The 23,968-nt window shown below is 44.9% G+C and overlaps 1 protein-coding gene across 12 annotated transcripts in view; it reads right to left on the bottom strand.

Moving 5' to 3' along the window:
• The window catches only part of LOC309442616 (uncharacterized protein C11orf24 homolog), a 30,759-nt gene extending 17,866 nt beyond the window's left edge, over positions 1-12,893 (bottom strand). For 4 of the 12 annotated variants that reach the window (XM_082058621.1, XM_082058613.1, XM_082058610.1 and 1 more), the window contains exons 1-3: positions 12,761-12,893; positions 11,410-11,537; positions 6,295-6,390 (exon numbers count right to left, since the gene is read on the bottom strand). The gene's annotated coding sequence lies outside the window, so the exon portion shown is untranslated. Of the gene's footprint in view, positions 1-6,294; positions 6,391-11,409; positions 11,538-11,677; positions 11,697-12,359; positions 12,588-12,747 lie in introns of those variants that run through there. The other 8 variants (XM_082058612.1, XM_082058611.1, XM_082058618.1 and 5 more) reach the window with 6 other exon arrangements.
• Positions 12,894-23,968: the final 11,075 nt, after the last annotated feature.

Raw genomic sequence — 23,968 nt, forward strand, 5'->3', positions numbered from 1 at the left:
AACCTGAAAGTTTCCAAAGGAGATCAGAGAAAACTCCAGAGATATCTTAAGTGACTGCATGGGTCAGAGGACCAGCAGTCTCCTCTTCGGGTTCCCTCTCTATTCTGGGTCCAGCACCTTAAAACTGAACATGACCTTCTATGGTATGAAACACCCCTTTGGCTAGTTCTGTGTCAGCTGTCTTGGCTGTGTCATCCCCCCAGCTACCTGTGGACATTAACCCCATCTCAGCCAACCCAGCAAAAAAAAAAAAAAAAAAAAGAGAACAAGCACCTTCTCAGGACCTGAGAGAGAAGGGTCCTTTGCAGAAGGATGTGGTTATCACATTAAGAAACTGGAAGAGAAACTTCCCAAGTTGTTTCTTGTACATCTAATGCCAATGCTCAATTTAGGAGGCAGAGAAAGTTAGTTCCCCTAGCCTTAAAGCATGGTGGGGCACAAAGTGCCCTGGCAAGGCAATATGAAGGAAGATCAATGCCAGGTTTTCACCTTCTTTAACAACCAGTGGGCATCAGGCTTCAGCAATACGAAGCCACAAACTTTCAAACATACACACACACACACACACACACACACACACACACACACACACAGAAAGAATATTTCCACTGGATGTTGAGCAACAACCCTCAGCTCTCCTCTGTAATTCCAAAGTTGCTTTTGTGTTTGTTTGGGGGTTGTTTTGTTTTTTCTTTTGTGTGTGTGCTTTCTTGGTGGGTTTGGGTTGGGTTTTTTTGTTTGTTTGTAAAAACTCTGAAGCACCTTTTTAAAAGAGGTACTTTGGCTTTTCACACAGAAACATCTTTAGGCTTATAAAGCAAAAGCCAAAAAGCAAATCTCAACCTAGCAAGGATTAAGTCTTACAAATTCTGTCACAGTACTAAAAAAACGTCCATTTGCTTTTAATGGAGAAAAGACTTGGCACACTCCACTTTATGGAAGAATTAGCTCCAACCAGGGCACTGTGACAGTACCTCTATCAGACCAGAAGCTGTGACTGAGTTGCATTGTCTAATTATCTAGCACAGTTAACCTGCACCTAAAGCTAGCAATAAGCTTTAGTCATCATGAACAGAACATTTGCACAACCTGTTCTTGGCTACAGAACATTTATGTATCTAGCAAAGAACTGAGATAACCTGAAAACACAGCTCTAAGGCTGACAACATTTTATCAGGCATCTTTTCATGAGCAGGAAGTACATAGATTATCATAACGCCAGTAACCATGAGGACTTTAGAAGGCAGAGTGCAGATAATATGCAGGTGAACCACCATGGAGAAGAAGGGTTCTCCAACAGAAGAGGCTCTGCTGCAGCTCCAGGGTCCCAGTTCAGAGCAATGATGCCAAACAGGGACCATGAGCTTCAGCAGAGCAAGAAGACACCACCACCCCACCAACTGTATCTCAAACAATGCAAGCACCCACGGGAATGCTTAGCAAGGCTATTATAACAGCTCACACTTCAAACTCACTTTTTTTGAGAGCCTAGCTGTAACTGAACAGTCAAGTACTTTTAGCATTCAGTGGAAGGATCTTCAAAATTTCAGTTTGCAAGTTGGAGAAATTAAAGGTTTCCTCTGCCCTAGAAAGCAGAGCATTTCTACTTCCACCAGTTTCCCAATAAAATTCAGCTTCTGTCTCACATTCAGCTTCTGGGGCATCTTAGCCATACTACCTGAGGGCACTTTCACTTCACTTGGAGCATGTATTTTGTGCTGGGTCAGCCAAGATACGGTTAATGTCCACAGGAAGCTGAGGGATGACACAGCCAGGACAGCCAACCCAAAACTACCCAAAGGGGTATTCCATACCACAGAAGGTCATGCTCAGTTATAAAAGGGGGACTGGCTCTGGGGAGCCTCTCTCTTTCTTACTGCTGGGGTGCGGGGCAGTCCTGGATGCTCTTGGTTCTCTCTGGAACACATGGTAGGGTACTATTGTCTTTTGAGCGCAAACTGCTGTCCAGGACAGCAAGCGGGGGCAGGAAAGGGTAGGTTCCAGCGCAGGCGGCAGTCAGAGTTCATCATTGCTGCTTTGGAGAAATTGGTTGCCCACAAAAGATGAAAAGCAATATCAGGATTATCATTTGGTGAGAGACTGCACTGTGAATCCCTTGCTTTCCCCTTTTTTTTTCCTGTTCCATTAAACTGTTCTTATACCAACCCACCAGTTTTGCCTTTTGTTTCCTGATTCTCCTCCCCATCCCACCAGGGGCAGGGAAGGGGTGAACGAGCAGCACACGGTTGTACTTGCTGGCTGGGACTAAGCTACAACATATTTTAACTCCCAAAGGAACCCCTGCAGGTGTAATCTTACAGATTTCAATATGGTTCTGCAAGCTAATTTATCCCAAGACATGCAAAAAACTAGGCACTCATTTAGCTCAAGGGTTTGGAGCTGTCAGTCAACTCCCAGGGGACAGCTTGGCCACCCCACAGTTTACACTACATCTGTTACCACATTTAGAGACAGTAAAGACCAAGTGAAGAACATACCACCCAGAAAGAATTGCTTGCTAATATTGCCAAAATGTGTAGAGGGGGGGGAAAAAAAAAAAAAAAAGCATCAGCCAAACCCCACAAAACCCCAAACCTCACCAGTGTTTTCTGTTCATATTTTATTCTAAAAACTCTCATTCAGATACTCCTTATAAGGATGTGTCACCAGCACCAGAAATCCACTTCTGTTACAGCTGTTTATTCACTGTATTAATTTCATCGCATCAACACATATCCAGCTTCTAGGCATTATGAAATTTTGAAAGCCTCAAAATCCTTGCTCTCTTTGCAATGGGACAGAAAAGCAACAAAAGGGAATCTATGAACACAACTAGATCCAGTCAAAAGCTGTCTGCTAAACAGAAAACAAACCCAACTTCCATGCTTTTGCTTTTCAAGTCAGCTGGTAACAAAAGCCATCTGCATTACAGCTCCATCCAGGTCATGTACTTCTCAAACTCAAGCAGCAAGTGTTCCTGAAGCAGGTTACTAGTTGTTTCCATGTCAGCCTGTCTGCCTTAGGCAGCAATTCTTCAAATTGGCAAAGCACGTGTTCAACTTTATATGTGAAAGTAAATCTAGGAGAAACAGTGTAACCCACAACCTGCATAGAATTAAATCATGTAACCACTGGCAGGCTCATGACATTGCATTCCCCTGCTGACTTTGCTGCCAAAAATGCGCTCCCTAGAGTCAGACATAGCCCAAATACCATCAGTGATGCATTTCAGCCACAGCACATGCCTACCCCAGCCATCTTAGAGATGGTCACTGCAGGAGGACCACATGGGTCCTGCCATATGTACAAGGCAAATATAAACTGTTGGCTGTCCCTCAAAAAACACCATCATAGATGAAGACATAATTGTTCTTGGTGTCAATTATCTTGCTTCATGGCTTCAGACTCAACTTAGCTTTCATATCTAAAATCTTTGAGGCTATTTGTTACATATGAATTTGTATAAAGGTTTTTGGTGAGGGACCACTTCAAAGTTCTAAAGAAAACTAAAATGTTGTTGGCTACAAAGAAAGGCTTTTGTATGGACTGGTAACTAATTAGAATAGGAAACAAAGAGCAGAAAGAAGCCATAGGTTTTCATGAGGACAAGTGGCCACTAGCGAAGTTCCACAGATCTGTGCTGGGGTTATGCTATTCAACACACACAAGATTTGAAGAGGAAGGGAATAGTGGCATGATACGGGCTTTTAACTGAACTACCAGACAATCTCATGATACCAAGTGTCAGGGGATGATATCTCTCCAACACTACTGAACATTGCTGAAGACAATACTGTACTAGACAGAACTCTGCTTCTGCCTCATGCAGATAATCTCAGGCACTTAAGGTCCGCTAACATGGTGCAATAAGCTGACTGGTGAACAAGTTCTACAGCTCTTATTGACTGAATGCCCACTGCACGGTTTTTAATGAAGTCCCAGAAGTAGTGGTGTGGACATCCAGTTCAGATGACAAAGGCCAGAAGCTCCTCTAGAGACATGGGAACCTACACACCATGCAAACTAAGTTTATTTTGTATCAAGTACCTTGGCCAGAGTTATTAATTCCAGATAGACATTAAATAAGCTCTCTGCGCAATTTTCACAGAATCACAGAACGGTTGAGGTTGGAAGGGACCTCTGGAGGTCATCTGGTTCAAACCTCCTGCTCAAGCAGGGCCACCTATGGCCAGTTGCCCTGGACCACATCCTTTTGAGTATCTCTAAGCATGGAAACTCCACAAACTTCCTCAGTAACCTGTGCCAGGACTCAGTCAACTTCACAGTGAGAAAGTGTTACCTGATGCTCAGAGGGAACCTCCAATATTTCTGTTTGCGCTTATTGCTGCTGGCCCTGTCACTGTGCACCACTGAAAAGAACACTCTCCCTTCAGGTATATACATTGATTAGATTTCCCTGAGCCTTCTCTTTTCCAGGTTGAGCAGTCCCAGGTCTCTCAGCTTTTCCTCACAGGAGAGTTTCCCAAAACAGAAGTGACAACACCAATTCCAGAACAGAAGCCTCTACAAATATAGACGTGAAGGACAGTTCATATGGACTACACTAATGGCCATGTGATATGGCTTAAGTCACTGTCAGGAAGAACTGTCACCTTCAAGGGCATAAGCTATCCTTCACTATCAGGTGAGAGGTGGTCTTGAGCCACAGCACTTACACTTCTTGTTCCTAAAGAAGCTCTGCATAGCAGTACCACATTGAGACAACACTGGAGCTGCTGCTCTTGCAAACTAGGCCATTTCCAAGCACGGAAAGCATCTGAGATGCATCAGGCTTAGTAGCTCTGCATCAGCCTAAGCAAATATTGTAAAGACACTACACCATCTGTATCACAAACCAATGAAGATACAATGATTATTCCAAAGACCTCGCTATAAAAAGGAACTGGAAAGATTCAGTATGTTTTACACATTTTGTAAAGCTCTAGATAATCAGGAATCATTAACAAAAACAACTAATGACAAAGAACATTTGAGGAGGGAACAAGTTTTCACACTCAGAAATGACTGAATGAGATATTTTCCAAAGAATTTTTTTTAAATGAAAGCCAGGTACAGAACGTCTTATTTTAAAGGAGGAAAGCACATTGCTCCTTTTTTAAGCCTCATTAGGTCAAAAAGTGACAGAAATCCACATGAAGATTCACAGAAGCTGCTGTGAAATCCTAGTGACATCATCATCTTTTCAGAACAGTTAGGATACGAACAGCTTTAGAAAAGGGAAGAAATGATAATTTAAAAGAAAACTGGTCTTCGCAGGAAAAAACCCTTGATCAGCACAGCTGAGAAAGGCAGGAAAAAAAAGCATTTGTAGCAATACTTACTGTTTAACTTAACAATTAAAACTAGCACCCATTTACTGCAGGTAAAGACCTAGGGAGTAAATGCTCTTTGTGTGGACATGGAGAATTTCAACATGCCAGTGGGTATTTCTCACCTGTCAGAAACTCCTGTCCTTAACTCCCTTAATAAGCCAATCTGTGGGAACGGCAGGACATACGGCTCCAGCCAGGCACATGATAAAGGAAGATCAATACTAAAACGACCATCTGGACGGTCAAAGAAGAAATAATACTAACATGGCAGAGTATTAGTTTGAAAGAGCAGAGCATAGGTAAATAGAACAACCTTCCTTTATCTTACAGGGTAGAAAAACAGGTGTGAGAAGACTAAGCCATTTGTGTATAGCTATAGGAGGAACTAGTCAGAGCTGGAAAAGAAAACAGAACCTCTTGAAATCCAGCTTAGTGCATGACCTACAAGACAATCTACTTTTCCTGTGAAAACATATATTTAGTAAGAGTGCCATCAACAGCATCTCAGGAACATCCAGAAATACCTGCTCTGAGGTTTGTCTTTTCTGAAGAAGACACGGAAGAAGAGTTTTCCTTTAACATAAGCCACATACAAATCAAAAGTAGTCAATAGTAAGATTCAGGGGATGACATATATTGATAAATGAGGAAGTAAAGAGGTAGCACAAACACATGAAGTAGCCTCCTCTCCAATTAATGGCTCGCTTGCTCTTAAGTGGATCCCAAATATTTCCCTTCGACCAGTTTGCATTCATAACACTTCTATCTTTATTCTCTGTTCTTCAATTTATTCCCAGTTCATGAATAGGGACGAATTTTGCCATCACCCATCCGTACGTGCTCAGTTCATGCTGACTTCTACACAATTTCCTTCTACTAATGTACTTGTTTCACAGCAGTTTCCAAATCCGTCCATAGGGATCAAAAGAAAAAATTAATAATTTTGACTGCAGAAACTTACCAGGCAAACACTTGTAACTGTTTTCTTTCTGTCAGAATTATTGTGCCTTTAGGGGAAGCAAAAGCCAGTAAAAGCCTGGATACAGCAGGACAAAAGCTGAAAGCATAGAAGACAAACCAAAACACAAAACCAAAACGGTGTAAAACATAACTGTATGCAACCAGAGAGACACTTCTCTGAGATTGTCAAAGCATTTTCACAAAGAGACTGAAGAGTGGGAAGGTTTATTCTACTTTTCAATACAGAGAAGTCAAACAAAGAAAGGTAGAGAAGATGACTTAGGAAAAGAACATATTTAATGCTATTAAAATTAGTGGGATTTCATCCTGGTCTCCATACACAGTTGTATTGGGAGTTTAACTTAAGTGGATTTAAACCCAGATTTAGTTAAAGTGCTATAAAGTCCTCCCAGGCCAAACAAATATCCAACACAAATATACATGCAAAATTCAACGTAAATTTCATCAAATCACTTTTTTCTTCCCCCCCTTTTTAAAAATAAAATAAGTCTAAAACCAGTGCATTTTTTCTGTGTTCAAATGTTTTGCTGAACTATTGCGTAAGCAGTTCTCCATGCCTGGCACCAAGTCAGCTGGAGCTCAGGGAAAGTAATCCCAGTGCCCTCTTGGACAGTCAGAGGCACAAGGGTCATCATTAGCAGAAGTAGTGATGGTTGTGAAGAGGACTTGTTGAATATCTCAATAAATTAAAAAATGGCCCTTGTACACAGCCAACTTCCCCTTCCCTCTCTGTGCATTTAGGGAATAATAGAGGTTATTGGGGGCTTGGACACTCTGTAGCCACATTTTCATAGCACAATTTAGTTGTCCTTTAGGGGCACAGCTCAAATGAGACTCCCCAAGTAAAGGTGACAGGAGCTCTGGCAACATACAGAGATAATCCAGGCATACAACTACAACTTGCACCTACTGTGCAGGCCTGACTTCCTACTCAATGAGAAGACCCAGCTGGTTCCTCAAGCAGGTGCAAGATGCACAGATGGACAGAAGGTCCTGCCACATGCATTGGGGGACAGTACAGCTGACTGCAAATACGCAAGTACCCATATTCCTGGCTCTCTATCCTCCATTCCTTTCTTCATACTCCACTGTTCTACAAGAAGAAAACAAACAAGCACCCAAAGCGCTTTCCAAATGGTTGACAAGTTATCACGTGATCTGAGAGGAAAGGACATGATGGAAAATCCAGGCTCACACAATGTCATTCCAGAGATCTCATATTGTGTGAAGTGTATTTGAAGACTAGCTCTCCTACCATGGTGATGCAGTCACTGGGGACCATATTTCAGTTCCATCCTGTCCAACAACACTGCTAAGCACCAACTGAGTGCAGTAATAACCCCACCTCTCAGCACTGAAACCCAAGATCTGATCCACAAGACCAAGTCCACAGCAGCAAAGAAAAACAAAGCCAGCAAAGGTAACCGAAGACTGCCAGACATTTTGGCACCTACACTAATCAACACTCAAAACTGCCCAGAGGAAACCTTGTTTCAGTCATAATCACAATAACAGCACAGCAGAGCTGAGCTAAGTGCAGGGTTTCCACAAATATTTCTAAAGAACCAAAGCAACATGGAAGCCAGACAGCACAATAGCAAGCAGCTAAGTGCTGCCCTACATACCAGCAAGGCAAGCATGTGGTTCCACTGAGCCTTAAACACCACTTCTGCAGTTCTTGCCACTTGCTTTTGTTGGATAAGATGTTCACAGGAACATGCATCTGTGTCCATGCCGGCACTCCTTCAAGAAGGGGGTCCCCATACCATGCTGGAAATATGCTGTCCTTTCATGGATTGCTGTACCACAGGCATGCCGGGTGCCTTACCTGCATGGTGACCTCCTTGGGACTGCCCTCAGTCAAAAGCTGGGGGAGCTGTGAACAACATTTCCAAAGTGCACAACCAGCTCCTGCTAGCTCTCATTTTCAGCATTGTTATTGTCCCTGCAGCACAAGCAGCATCTTTACACCCCAGCTGCCAACTCACAAGCCCCACTGTCTCCTCCAAGCCTAAGCTGTAGAAAGGGAACCACAACTTCAGTCTAAGGAAACAGAATTGGCAGGAGGAATGAACACATTAAGTACTTGCTACAATCCAGAGTCAAAAGATTCAATCACAGTTTACTTCACAGGACTTCTTGGCTTCCCATTAAAAAAAGTCTACAGCCATTTGTGAGTCCTTCTCAGACCAGATGGCCTGGGTATCATTGACAGGTGGGGTATGATGAAGGGTTACACCTGTGGGACAGGCTGGAAGCCATGAAGAGAAGCAACCTTGCTGAGCCAGAGCACACAGTGTCAGATGGCATCCAGCAACAGTGCACACAGCAAGGGATATTGCCCTCCCAGTCCTTTTAAGGGTAGGAGAAGAAAAGCCACAAAGATAATCTGTTTTGGCTCCTGGTGCAGCAGAAGCCATGAAGTGTCATCCAGCACTTACTGTGCTGGGGCAGGAGGTGGGACAAATGTACTTTGTACCAGCTCTGTGTTTGCAGGGATGAACATTTCATTCAGAAAGGCATCTGATCCCAATTTAAACACTTCAAAGGGCAAATGCCCAGCTGGTGTAGACTGTCGTTGCTCTGCAAGGGAGCTGTAGCAATACACAACAGCTGAGGACCGGAGGGCTGTGCTGCCATCCAGCGGGACCTGGACAGGCTGGAGAGCTGGGCAGGGAATAACCTGATGAAATTTAACAAGGACAAGTGTAGAGTCCTGCATCTGGGCAGGAACAACCCCAGGTTCCAGTATAGGTTGGGAGATTACATATTAGAGAGCAGTGTAGGGGAAAGGGACCTGGGGGTCCTGGTGGACAACAGGATGACCATGAGCCAGCACTGTGCCCTTGTGGCCAGGAAGGCCAATGGCATCCTGGGGTGTATTAGAAGGGGGGTGGTTAGTAGATCGAGAGAGGTCCTCCTTCCCCTCTACTCTGCCCTGGTGAGACCACATCTGGAATATTGTGTCCAGTTCTGGGCCCCTCAGTTCAAGAAGGACAGGGAACTGCTGGAGAGGGTCCAGCGTAGGGCAACGAAGATGATTAAGGGAGTGGAGCACCTCCCTTATGAAGAAAGGCTGAGGGAGCTGGGTCTCTTTAGTTTGGAGAAGAGGAGACTAAGGGGGGACCTTATTAATGTTTATAAATATATAAAGGGTGAGTGCCATGAGGATGGAGCCAGACTCTTCTCAGTGGCAAACAATGATAGGACAAGGGGTAATGGGATCAAGCTGGAACACAAGAGGTTCCACTTAAATTTGAGAAGAAACTTCTTCTCAGTGAGGGTGACAGAGCACTGGAACAGGCTGCCCAGGGAAGTTGTGGAGTCTCCTTCTCTGGAGACATTCAAAACCCGCCTGGACATGTTCCTGTGCGACCTCACCTAGGTGTTCCTGCTCCAGCAGGGGGATTGGACTAGATGATCTTTTGAGGTCCCTTCCAATCCCAAACATACTGTGATACTGTGATACTGTGAGGACCTACACCCAAGTGCCAGTCAATTGACTCCAGCTTTCCCAGGGCATAATTGCTCTTGCTATTAGAAGTCTGTATCAAACACAAAGCTAAAATTAGAGGGCAAGGATAAACCTAGAACAGATGTTGGCAGTGCCTGAACATGCTTATATGCAGGGTCCAGTGATGCAAGCAGAAACAGGTCAGAGCAGATGGATCTGAGCACGGCTGTTCAGAACAGACATGCAGGCAATGTAGAAATCTCCATATGGAGACAGGGCTGCAAGGAAATGCATGTGCATGACACCCAGCCATTCATGTGACTGCTCTGAGCCATAAGCTCAGCATCGTTCAGAACAAGCATGTCAGGCAGGATGAAGCAGGTGCTGCAATACGCCTTGTTTGTGGGTATGCAGCAGAGCAACAAGCTCATTCCTCCTACATTCAGGTACCCACAATTTTTCACTGCAAACTTGCTAGCATGAGCTCTTCCTTGACCTGCTTTACATTGATTTCAGTTTATAAAATGGTGTTCAAGCATAGATGATGATACAAAGAATAGATGCTTCATTATCACTGTGTCAAAACATAGTGACATATCAGCAGAACTGTACACTAAAAGCTTCATGGATAAAAGTTTTATGCATGTGTTAAAAAAAAAAAAAGACACAACAGAGAGAGGCAAGAAACTACTCAAACAAATGAATTCTTCGAAGTTTCTTCAAGCAAAGCTTTGGACATTTCCAGCATGTACTGCTTTAAACAAACATTTCCATTTCTTAACGTCCCTGTGACATTGTCCCTTGAAAGCTTAGTCACTCATACAACCAAAAAAGTCAGCTACTGCATTTAAAAGCAGCTGCATCATCTAACCTTGTAATCCAGCATATGCAGCCAGACATTTTAAATACATTATCAGGCCTTCAGCATGGATGTTTTTCATCACTGAAGCTTGAAATTTCACTTGCAAATTACTCCCATCACCCCTGAAAAGTCTGTGCCAGGAGACATCACTTAGACAGCAGAGGCTGCAGGTTGCATGGATGTACCAAATAGAATTTCAAGACCAGATACGAAGTTTGTTTTCTGGCACATTGTTTTATAAATTCAGCAGGTAACTTGCAATTAAAACAAAGAGATGTCTGAATCAATGTGTTAAGAGGCACGTAGTCTGGAATTTTGCCCGAGAAAAATATTGAAACAATACAAATGTGTACACATAAATTATATATACATATATAAACTAGATATATAAACTATGTATCTTTATCTCTCTAAACTAGAACCAAGCAGCAAACAGCAAGCACGCTAATGTACTACAGATGTTAAAGCTAATAAAAATGGATGGATTCCTTCTAAACAATCCATTACAACGTAGTGGACTGCTGTAACATATATAGTAGTGGATGATTAAGGTAGATAAGTAAAATTAATACAGAAATACATGCACTTTTGAGGGAGAGACATGCATTTTACAGCCTAGTTTTCAAAGCTACTGATCAGCCACAAACTCTCTGAGGTCTAAATGGCACCAAAGGCTAACAATCAGCGAGTTTCCCTCACTCAGCAAGGCTGCAACTTAGCTCAAGGCAGGGAGGACTGCTATTTCTATGGGTTTGTTCTTCCAGTAAGCAGTCAGTTACCTCGCTTTATCAGGAAACAGGAGTGCTGTTGCATGACCAATCCTAGCAGAGATTCAGCCAGCTAACATGTAGGACATCAAGGCACCATACTTGACAAGATCCTGAGACATGATTTTTCTTTACCAACCCTAGAAGACAAAGTTTGGGACACAGCAGAGAGAAAAGTTAAGGGATTCACTAAATCCACCAGAACAATATCCACTGTGGTAGGATTTCCCCACAGAATGCTGCATGTGACACTTCAGTCAAAGAACAGTGTTCTTCCCACCTTTTACTGGATTCCAGCTCACACCTTGCTCACATTGGCCAGGATAGAGTTAAACTTACTGACAACCTTTAGTTAAGGTACCATAAGATGAAAAATAGTTCAGTATGATACAACATAAAGCAGAATTCCATTTACAAAGGTACTCCCAATCATACACACTTAACATTATTTATTCAAACACAAGATATTTTTACATATCTGTGATGTCATGCCAAAGGGTGGTCAGCTACAGATACGATAGGGCCTAAAAATATTACATTTCAGGCAATGAACTAGTTGCTGAGTCAATCAGTACTCTTTCCCGCAACGAAACTGAGTTTCCTCCACTCCTACCTCCCCAAGAACAAAACCATCTTTGAGCAAACACACATTGCTGGCAGGGGAGCAACGGGTGAGTGCAAAGCCATCACTTTCACGCTTGCTAATACCGACGTTGAAACTAATTTGCAAATTTATTTGCAACTTTTGTGGCAGTTTATCGGAACGGCTGGCTAGCGCCTCCTCCTCCACAGGCCGCGGCCATCCGCCCCCTTCCCACCCGCGGTCGGCAGCGGTTCAAACCGACACCCGCTCCGCGGTCCTCCCGCCCCGAAGACCTCCAGCACTGCCACTCACTGGCACAGCGTCCCCCCCGTCCCCGCTCCCACAATCCCAGGAAGAGCTAGCTTGCTTACTTACTTACTTACTTGTTTGATAGCCGGCCGGCCTGCCTGCCTGCCGGCCTGCCTGCCTGCCTGCCCGCCCGCCCACACTCACTCACGATGTGGCAGAACCCGACAGGGGGTACGGCCCCAAGGAGAGCGGGAGGGAAGAGGCGTTCAGCCCAGCAGAGGCAACTTCAGGCCCAACGAGAACGAGAAAAACCCAAACCCCCAACTCCCCGCCACATGCCACGGCCTGGCCTCGCTCCAGGCACGCCCCCCATTCTCCCATTGGCCAGCCTGCCTATCACCCCGCCCCGAACACACTTCTCCTCCTCTCATTAGCCCGCCCGCCTACTATCCCGCCCCCTATTGCCCCGGCCGTATCGCCTTTCACAGAATGGCAGAACGTCAGGGATTGGAAGGGACCTCGAAAGATCACCTAGTCCAAGCCCCCGCGGGAGCAGGAGCACCTCGTCCGCCCCGCCCCTTCCGCTACGTCGGGGCGGAGCGTCTGCGTCCGCAGGCAGAGTTTTTCACCCCGGAAACACCGAGACTCTGGGGGTGGAGGGTGGGATGGCGATCTGCCCCGCGGAAGTGACGCACGGCTGGGGTGGGGGGAAGTATGGGGAAGTGGCGTAGGGGGCGGAAGCGGTCCGGGTGCGCCATCGGAAGTGGTCCAGGGGCAGCAGCCCCTAATCGGAAGCAGCGGCTGGGCCGGAGCAGGTGCCGCCAGTCACCTCCGTGGTGCGAAAGCTGGGATCGTGTGGTGGCCGGAGCTGGCCTGCTGGCCTCGTCTGGCGGGAGTGCGAGCTCGGCACCAGCCGTCTCCGCAGCAGACGGCTGCTGCCTACTCCAGCTCCGGCCTGGGCGGCCGATTCCGCCCGTGTCCACAGGGAGAGCTTTGCTGCCTTTGCTGTGGACCCGCCGAGCCCTGGCGTGGCTCCGAACGGCAGCCCTGGCCATACTGTCGTTTCTCTACCGTTACACCAAGCTGGAAATGGCCCCGGTTGCTGTTAGGTATAAGTTACCCTAGTTGTGCATCACAGTGTAAGGTACGTGGTTTTTAGAGTTTGGTCTGGGATATGCCAGTGAGAAGCTATAGCTAGATTATGTATTTTCATTCTCCTGAATTTTCACAACACAAACTTTGGCGTCCACCATACTCTGCAAGTTGTGGCACAGCAGCAGGAGTGTCTTTTTTGCAAAGCTCAGTTTAATACCAACACATTTTGCCCATATTTTCTGCAAACAAATGTCTTAGCATTTTTTGTTATGACCAGAGGAACAATGGCTGGATTAGCTGAGTCCATACTTTCATAATTGTCACCAAGGAGGAAGAATTAGAAAAACTTAGAGGCTAACATCTTATTGCTGCCCTGGACCATAAAAAACACAATTACTCTTTAATCTAGGCATAACTTTCTTCATATAATCCCTAAACTATGCAAGTCTCTGATTTACTAGACGTAATAGTCTACTGGGAACAGCATTGTTCAAGTAGAGAATGCTCCTGAATTAAATATTGAATCAAATATCAGAAATCAGCTCCTTGGATATAGTTTTGCTATTCCTAATGCTGCTGCCTATGCCAAAAGTTTACACATCAGCAGCCCACAGCTGCTTGTGACAAATCCTAGCAGCAGTGAAGCTTTGAAGTTTTTATATACCACGATATGTACATATATATACAGACACACATATGTCTGAGGCAGGTTCTGAAGCATGCCATGAAAAGGCAGAAGGTGCAGAACTTCACACCATGGATGCCCATTTTAGAGCAAACACACCTTCTCCTGAATTCAGTTCCTTTGGGTTATTTCCAGTTGGCCCAAAGAAGAGTCATCAAAAGTACAGAAAATGGCATTGTGCACACACAGGCTCAGTCCATATTGTGAGACTCTTTACATAGTGGTGATGGCATTGAACAGATGAAAAAGGAGCCCTTGCTACCTCTAGTCATGTAAGGATTTCCACTGCTACTGCTAATCTGGCCATAGATCAATCATAGAATCATAGAATAGTTTGGGTTGGAATGGACCTTCAAAGGTCATTTAGTCCAACCCCACTGCATTAATCAGGGACGTCTTCAACTACATCAGGTTGCTCAGAGCTCTGTCCAGCCTGGCCTTGAATGTCTCCAGGGATGGGGCATCTACCACCTCTCTGGGCAACCTGTTCCAGTATTTTGCCACCTCCATTGTAAAAAATTTCTTCCACATGTTTAGCCTGAATCTCCCCTCCTTTAGTTTAAAACCATTATCCCTTGTCCTATCACAACAGGCCCTGCTAAAAAGTCTGTCCCCATCTTTCTCATAGGCCCCTTTTAAGTACTGAAAGGCTGCAATAAGATCTCCTCAAAGCATTCTCTTCTCCAGGCTGAACAACCCCAACTCTCTCAGCCTGTCCTCACAGGAGAGGTGTTCCAGCACTCTGATAATTTTCATGTCTCTCCTCTGGACCCTCTCCAGCAAGTCTTTCCTGTTCTGAGGGCTCCAGAGGTGGATACTGTGCTCCAGGTGGGGTTTCACCAGAGCAGATTTGAAGGACAGAATCACCTCCCTCGAGCTGCTGGCTACACTCCTTTTGATGCAGTCCAAGATACAATTGGACTTCAGGGCTGCAAGTGCACATTGGTGGCTTGTGTCCAATCTTTCATCCACCAGTAGCCCCAAGTCCTTCTCCACTGGGCTGCTCTCAATCCCTTCATCCCCCAACCTGTATTGATACTGGGGCTTGTCCTGACCCAGGTCCAGGACCTTGCCTTTGACCTTGTGAACCTCATGAGGCTAGCATGGACCCACTTCTTGAGCTTGTCCAGGTCCCTCTGGATGGCATCCTGTCCCTCAGGCTTGTTAACCACACCACTCAGCTTGGTGTCATCTGCAAACATGCTGAGGGTGCACTCAGTGTCTGTGAGAAACACAGACACTGTCTATGTCATTGATGAAGATATTAAACAGTACTGGTCCCAGTACAGAACCCTGAGGGACACTGCTCTTCACTGGTGTCCATCCAGACTTTGAGCCATTGACCACTACCCTCTGGATGTGAACATCCAGCCAGATCCTCATCCGACAAATAGTCCACCCATCAAATCCGTATCCTTCCAATTTAGAGAGAAGGATGTTGTGAGGGACCACGTCAAAGTCCACACAGACAACATCTATAGCCCTTCCTTGATCCACTGATGTAGTTACTCCATTATAGAAGACCATTGGATTGGTCAGGCACGACTTATCCTTGGTGCAACCTTGCTAGCTGTCTTGAATCACCTCCCTGGCCTCCATGTGCCTTAACATAGCTTCTAGGAGAATTTGTTCCATGATATTCCCAGGCACAGATATGAGGATGAAAGTGATAATGAAATCATTCACGCATCCCAATGTAATTTTAGAACACACAAATTTTCTTTTTGAAAAGAGCAATAAAGAGGAGGAGTTGATACCCTGGTCCATCAGTTTATTAAAACTAGCCAAAATGCAGAGCTGGCCACCACTCCACATCAAGGACTCAAAGCATATCTGTGTGTATATATTATATAGATATATCATTCTATCATTTGTGTAGGATACTGACATCTACTGAAATATTCCCTCCTTTCCAGAGAAGGAAGAAGGGAGAAGAATGCCCTGCAATGTAAGAGAATTAGAAGATATAGTTGAAAGGGGGAAGAGGATTGTCTGCTGTAGAAGAGATTGTCTGGCAGGACTAAGCACAGCAATGAAGGAAATAATGTGAAACTTGAGAAAAGCAGGAGGGCACATGGCTCTTAGGGTTAGTGTAGTGGGGAACAAGCACATTTCTGGCAGTCTCGAGAAAAAAAAGTTCATGTGGAGAAGCCGAGATGTGGAATGGGAAATACAGGCACTGAAAAACAGCTGTGAACATGCAAGTAAAGAGAATGGAATGTCGTGACCGTAACCTCACTCTCCTCTCTCCCTGTGATGCATGGAGAATGTCAGCTGGTCAGGCTGTTTCCTTTGAGAATCCCGGAGGACATATTTAAAATGTTTAGTGATCTTTGCAACTTTACATGCTGTCCTGTCCCAACAGATGGGATGAGGGATGAGTTAACTCTGAACGCGACACGCGCTCTGACTCAACAGATGAGATCAGGTGTGAGTTAACTCCGGGTAATTCTGTGTGGCAATGTGAAGTGAATGAGACAATCACTCTGGGGGTCCAATTATGAATTTACTAAAAGCACATGGTGGTATACAAATTACAGCAATCAGTGACTTGGCAAAAATATGTTATAGTATCACAAAACTTATCAACACATTGACAGCAAAAGCCCTTCTAAAAATGGTGGATTTGCAACAATTAGTAACCGTAATGCAAAGCTTAACAAGACTTTAGCAGTAGAACTTACAATGATATTACTTTATATACTTTATATATGTTTAAGAAAAAGGAAGAGAGAGAGAGAAGAGGACAACTAAGATATCAGAAAGAGAAAGGGAGAGAGAAAGAGACAGAGAGGGAGAGTAAGATATCACCACTCCACAGGTACATCAGTCCGCAACGGCCTCTGAAGGGGAGGACGCATTGAAAATTACACGCCGCCAACCTGTATCATACGTGAGGTTGTTTTATAACCCAGTTCATTTACATGCAAGTTAGGAGAAGGGGGTTCATTTCCTCCCTCTGCTCGCTCTTCGTGCTAATTAGGAAGACTCTTCTGGAAATGGGTCTGGGGTCTTCATGGTATTGACCAGAAGTGAGTTGTCTTGCCCATCAGGGGTAGCTTTTGGTTCATGGTTTCTTCTGGTAGTTGATTGTTGGAGAATGACTGAGAGAAAAAGGGCATGAGTATAGAGATCCTCTCTATAAAAAGAGTCTCTTCTAAGTAGGCCTCAGTTAGCATGAGTTGAGCAGCGCCAGCGGATAGCACTGGCTGAGAGTGGCCTTGGTCACTCCCGGGCAAGGGCAAGTTTCAGTAAACAAGTTTCAGAAAGTTGCAACAAGGTATGAGTAAGTGTCTGAGCGTCCCGCAACGGAAAGTACCGAATTTTCCGTAGAAAGTTCCAAGGGGATGGTCAGGGGAGTGGACTCATTATGTATGCTATCAAATCAGCATCTGACGAGTAGGCATAAATAATAGAGCCGCTATAAAGGGCTGTGGTCCGTATCAATAAACGGAAGTATGCTTATCATTCACACTGAATTGGCTGCATTTCTTCCTCCGTCGCCTCGGATCGAGAACCCAAGCTGGGGTCACTTTCCCCGGCAGTTGATTGTCCAACAAATGGTTCATCTCTATCATCTCAATTAGGCCATGAGGCCTTTCACAGCAACACTGTTAATCGTCCTTATCTTCCAATGCCTTCATGGCCATAAAACTTCAGGGAAAGATAAGATGAGGTGTCATCAATCTCTTTCTCCCAAAGTAATAAAAACCAGACGTTTAATGCATAACAAGGTCTTTGTTCTGCTAAGCATGGGGGGAGTGCTTCAAGGTTGTCACACATGCCTCGTGTGAAAATCTGGGGTGCTAAGATGTGCTTGCAATACCAGGTTTTCATAGAATGTAAATGAGAGCTAAGCCACCACTGAGCATTTGCTTGGTTTGTATTTATTCCGAATTGTCGGGAGAGTAGAGATTATGTGACATAATGAAATGCTATCAAAGGGGGTTGGGCTGGAGGTACAGGAAAGGATATTTTAGGGTATCAGATTAAACAAATGGCTCCAATATAGTCAAACTATGTCCCAAAGATAACCCCTTCAGGGATTTTGAACTGACTGAGCTAGAGACCAAAAGGTAGGTCTGCATTTAAAAGATAACACATTTTTTGTTTTAAGAACAGATGGTGACTGGATAGGGAATATTTGCTCTTCTGGACTATGAAAATAAACTTAGTTGATGCTATGCAACGAACAGTCACACATCTATTATGTCTAAGAAAACGTGGAACTACATCCCTTAAAACATGTGGAAGGTTCAACTTCCCTGCCGTATGTTGTAATGGCCTTTTTTGTCCAGTGTCAACAGTGTCTCCCAGCCTGCTTGGGAGAGCTGTTCCCTTAGAAGCATCATCCCTGCAACTCTGTGTGTGATAGGTACAAGCCTCTATAACAGAGCTTTAGCTTGGTGTGGGCTAGATTCACCAGTGGTATAACTCCAGTCTAAATAAGCCAAGAACTTATTTAGCTTGCTATCGTTTTTCCATAACCTTCTTTTCACAGAGGACATGCCTCTGCCAACTCTCAGGCTGCGATTAGGAAAGAGTCTGGAAAGAACTGTTGACAACATGTTTGCAGAGTACTAAATACCACTGAATATGATCTTTAAAGATTTACATTTGGAGAAAGAGATTTGTTCTTTGCATAGTTTGCATGCTGGCATCTGCTAGGCTGAATACATTACTAATAAAAATCACATTATGAAAAAAAATATTCCATGCTGATTCTTTGCAGCTATTTTATTAAAGAAAATGGTATGATAAGGAAATACATTCTTGAGAATTACATTTTCCCCAAAATTTCAGTGCTGGAATAGGCACTGTTGCTCTGTAGAACTGAGGCAGTAAACACTGCAGGACTGCAGGTTTTTCCTAGCAAGGAACCGTAGGTTTACACAAGGAACATTTTAGTTGGGGAATGAGAGTCCTTCTTCTCCAGCAGGACTAACACTTTGCTGAGGGGAGCTAAAATCTTACTGAAAGCTGGCAGGAGAAGTGACTGTTTAACTATAGGAAGCTAGGTTACCTGAGAGGACAGACCTCCCTCCTCCCCATGGGTTTTGTTGGTGATACAATGGAAGTGAGCACATATTTCATCAAAACCTGGTGCTTCTTTTAGCAGCTGTTTCTTCCTGACTGGCAGTCTTCATGCATGGCCATGCATTTCAGATGTGTAATGCAGCATGTCTGTATGCCCTAGAGGTTGCTGGTTCCTGCCAAGTCACACAAGGTTATTCAAGGGTAAGACAGTCCAAGATTTGACCCCTAGCCTACAAACATTTCTGTTTCCAAGTGAACTTTCCAAGTATTTTTTCTGATTTGGGAGTGACAGGTGATCTGCCCCATGCTTTGACTCCCCAGACGTCTAAGGAAACATTAGCAGATAGATGAAGTTCAGAATTCACCCTTGTAGACCAGTTACGTCAGCATCAATACAATAAAACCACATTCTGGCTCAGATAGCAAGGTCCTTCCCTCAGGGCTGGACTGCAGTGGCTGCCTAAGGAAAACAGAAGGGCTTGAAGGGCTTCAACAATGCTGTCAAACTTCAGAGCAAGGACACGGGCAGATAAGTGGTTGTCCTGACTTCAACCTTTGCTGTTCACTAAAGCAGATTTAGCATCAACTGGCAGAAAAAATGTGCAGATTGTGCAAAGTCAGAGATTCCTTATTTCCCATGATCTCAAGCCTGCAGATTTTTCTCAGGCTTTATCATTTGCTACTGAAACCATTGCCCTTAGTACCATGTTACAGATAATGACACTCCCTCTTCAGCTGGATGTTTTCATTAATGCCAATAGACACAATAATAACTTTCTGGACAGCTTGGGTTGCAGCATTAGCTGTTAGGGTTACAAAGGATGACTGACTGCTGAAAATCTCTACCTAAAGAGAGAAGTACCTCGTGGAGGAATCGTGTGCAGAGTAACTGTGTGCACAAGCACAGGCACGTTGCAAGAAGAGCCAGAGGCCACAAATGCAATTGCAAAGAGCAAGTTTTATTTTAGTTACTTCTCTACTGGGGGATCTCCGTAGCCGCACCTAAGCTCCCAGGCAGAGGGAGCATAAGCGGGGACGCAGACGCTGGTAAGTTTAGCCCTGCTGGAAGATCATTAGGCTGGCTACACTAACCTATATTTAAAGGCTTAGAGCAGATGCAGCTTCTTGCTGTGCTATGCTCTTTCTCAAAACAAAGCAGGAATCTCAGACATTATAAGGTACTGTAGGGTTTCTCTCAGGCCTATGTTATCTCACACAGAGGTTCTACTTGTCAAGCACACAAGGTCAGTAAAACAATTAGTGTGATGTATGTGCTTTCTTTATACCCCAGCTGCGGGTCACTTCAGCGTGTTTACCTTTCTCCTCCTCACCCAATCTTCCGCAATTCCCATACATTAACATGTGGGATGTTTTTCACTGAAGACTGTTATATGTTCACACATGAGATCTAGATGGAAAGTTAGCTCCATGCCACCTAGAAAAAAACCTGGACCTCCAAAACTGCATCATACTCTCATTTTGTAATTACTACAGGCAATGGCGAAGTGTCTTCTCTCCCCTCTATATGCAATCACTTGCTGGAAAATAATAAATAAAGCCTTAGCTGGTGTTTATATAGATTAAAAAATTACCTAGTAAATTCACTTCGTACACTTGAGTTTGCAGGCTAGGTGTCCATCTGTGTCAGTCTGAGATTGATTCATTGCTGCAGGAACCCACTGGTGGAATTACAAACCCTGTAGCTGAATGAATCAAACCTCTACCCTTCCACTGCATACCAGTGTGGGTTTGCACAGCTCAATGTACCATGCAGCTGCAAATAAAGCCTAGGGTGTGCTGCAGATAGAAAGAGTCCAGCTGCTACCATGAGGAGTGCTGTGGCAGGATAGGTGGGTGCAGGGTCCTCTCAGACCTCAGCCAAACTAGAAGTAAGAAAATCTCTGCTAGGGCTGCACGACAGAGGAAATAAATGAATCTGCAAGATTTTAGAGACTGTTAGATAGAAGTGAGAGGCTGAAGGGGAAAAATGGCAAGCCTTATGTATGAACGGTGGCTTGCAAACTGTTGTGGGAGAAGAGGTCTCAAGAAGGATGCACTAAGTTCTGCTTTCCTGGGGTGGGGGACAGAAAGAGGATATTTCTGTCCAACAAAACCCTGTAAAGGCAGCAGTGACTTGGCTGCAAAACAAAAAGGAAGGCAGGAGAGGGCGCCACGGGTTTGCTGGCATCTCCTACATCATCTGGCAGGCTTTGCTGACGCCTGCTGACACAGGTCAAAGACAAAGCTGATCGAACTCTTCCCATCAAGTGTGGTGGACTCCAGATAAAGCGGACAACAGAGAGATCTGAGTGAGACATGCTGAAACGCCCCTTCAAGGAGGGGCAGGCAGGGTGGTAACATCCCTTGTGGGGTTGTTATCCCAAGGATGCATTTCTCCTGATGCGCACCCCAATACCAGACTGGCTTCATCCCAGAGCTATCATGTAAAACATGCTCACGGCCTGTGCAGCAAAGAGCAGCTGTGGGTCTGTGAGTCTCCCGGTGTGTTGAAGCAGGAGCAAAGGTTGAAGTCAGGACAACCACTACCTGCTCGCTGCTGAGTCACATGCTGCAGGGCAATAAGCCCCCTCTGCTTCCCTCTCTCTCCGCCTTGCTCCTGCCACTGACAGTAGAGGAATCACTGCAGGAAGCAAGCCATAGCCTGGGTGTGAAAAGAGCAAAGAGGCAGGATTGTGGGCAGACACAGATGGGCCGTAAGTCTCTTTGTGTTCCCACTTTCTTCTCACGCTGTGCCAGCTCGGTTCAAAGCTCTGTCATGCTGATGAAGCTCCCCAGTGTTTGTTGTGGTTTTGTTAAAGGAAAGACCAGTTCTCTTTTAGTGAATTTTCCTTTCAGCTAAGTTCTTTTAAGTAACTGCATTTTTCTGAATTTAGCTGCATGTTTTTTGAGATGGTGTTTGCTCCGGAGCTGATAAGGTGACCAATGGTATGTAGAAAAGGCCCATAGCTATAGCAGACAAGGATACTGATAAAATTTCAGACGTCCCATAAGAGAGAGGGGTGTATTTGTAAGGAGGGGCAGACAGAACAGGTGACTAAAATTGACCAACTGAGTATTCCATCCCATACACGTCATACACCCTATAAAAATGGGAGATTATGAGAGTCTCTCTCTCTTCGACCATGGCCAGAATCTGAAGAGGACCCTGCCTGTTGTGCCTGTGATCCCAGGTCTGGTTCCAGACCCTGCATTCCTGAATCCAGTTCCGGTTTACTGCAGGATCCAGCCCAGGACTTCCGGGTACCTGCCCTGCAGCTGCTGGAGTGATGCCAACTCCACTGTGGGAGGGGGGAAATGCTGTGCTACCCCAGGAAATTCAAGATTGGTTTTATATATTTTATATTATTTTCTCTATTTATTAGTAGCATTAGTAAAGCGTTTAAAACTTTTCCAACCTACAAGTCTCTCTTCCTTTTCCCCCTGTTGCCTTTCCTTAGTGTGGAGGGCAGGGGGTTAACAGAGAGCATCTGCCACAGTTTATTGTCGCTCTGCAGTAAACGGTGACAGTGTTACAGGCAGGGGAAGAGGAGGGCACACTGCTGAGGTATCTGCGGTGCATCTTTTCCAGTCCTCTGTCCCAGCAGAGCAGCGAAGGCTGCCACTGGGGACAAAGGGAAGCACAGAGGTGTGGAAATTCCTCAGTTGCAAATTTGATGTACTACTGCATTTCCTCAGTTGGGGTACACTGAAGAGCTCACTGGCCCCAGAACACATTGGCTCCACTCATGTGTTGGTGTACAAAAACAAATGGGAGCATTTGGGATCAAGAACTAGAGTGATCTGGAGGAGGAGGGCACTGCAAGTGATCTCTGAGTCTCTTCGCAAAGCATCACAGACCGTTTTTGAGAGCCTGCCTGGGTGTGTCCCAACCTATACCTACTCTGCCAGATCACCAGCAAAACAGTGGGGTGGGAGATCCAGTGACACTGTGTTTAAGCTATTCTGCTGTGGTTGTCTGTTTCTCTTCCCTCCCATCTTCTCCCATGAAATAATCAGCAGGTTTTAGCCTTGCAGGCATGCAGAGGGAGTCCAGCTGATCTTGTGCAGGCAGTAGTATCCTCCAAGCTGCTGGGGACTAGCAGTCGGAAGGAATCTTTTCCAGGGACACATTCAGAGTTGAAGCATAGAATTGAAAGAAAAAAACAAGCAGAGAAAAGGCAGAGAGGTGCAGTTTATTCCAGAAACATATAACACAGAGGCCAAGGTCTCAGTGTTTGTTTCTCACAGTATTTTAGGAAGAGGAGGTATTGTTTTGCAGAGGTTCTGAGTTCAAACAAACAAATCCAAACTGCAAACATAAATACTCATCTCTGTGGAGGAGAGAAGAGTATAGCTGAATACCACTCTCTGTCTCAAACTGAATTTCCACAGGCTGGCTCAGGAAATGGATGGCAAGTAAGAACATGGACAGAAAAAGTGCCTTGTTCAACATCACAGCAGGCAATGAGATGCAATGGGATTCCTTGTGTCTGGCTGGCCTGGCAACTAGCCAGCCCAGGATAAGGCAAGAGAGGCCATGGTCTCATAGGGCTGGTTGCTTGCTTTTGCCTGAAAGAGTCTAGCAGTTGTGAGGCTAGAGAGAAGCATCTGCCTGGATACCTCCATCTTTTTCTCTCTATGCCATCAAGTTACCAAAATCAGCTTGTTCAAAGGAAGAGAGAGGACACAGTCTGCTACCAACCCACTGTGTTCACTGACATGTTACAGCACACAGAGTTTGCAGCTTTCAGACATTCTATGCCCATTTTCTTGAAATCAGTGGTTCAGGTGACATGGAAGAAATTAGCAGAGATAACTAACCTCTACCTCCTCTGATACAAAAGCTCAAAGGGTTCAAATGAAGACAAGACTGGCAGATTCAAAACGTTCAGGAGGAGGCAGCTTTCACATGATGTATAGTG

The sequence above is a fragment of the Streptopelia decaocto genome (assembly GCF_964273445.1).
Source record: "Streptopelia decaocto genome assembly, chromosome: 7".
Taxonomy (NCBI): Eukaryota; Metazoa; Chordata; class Aves; order Columbiformes; family Columbidae; genus Streptopelia; species Streptopelia decaocto.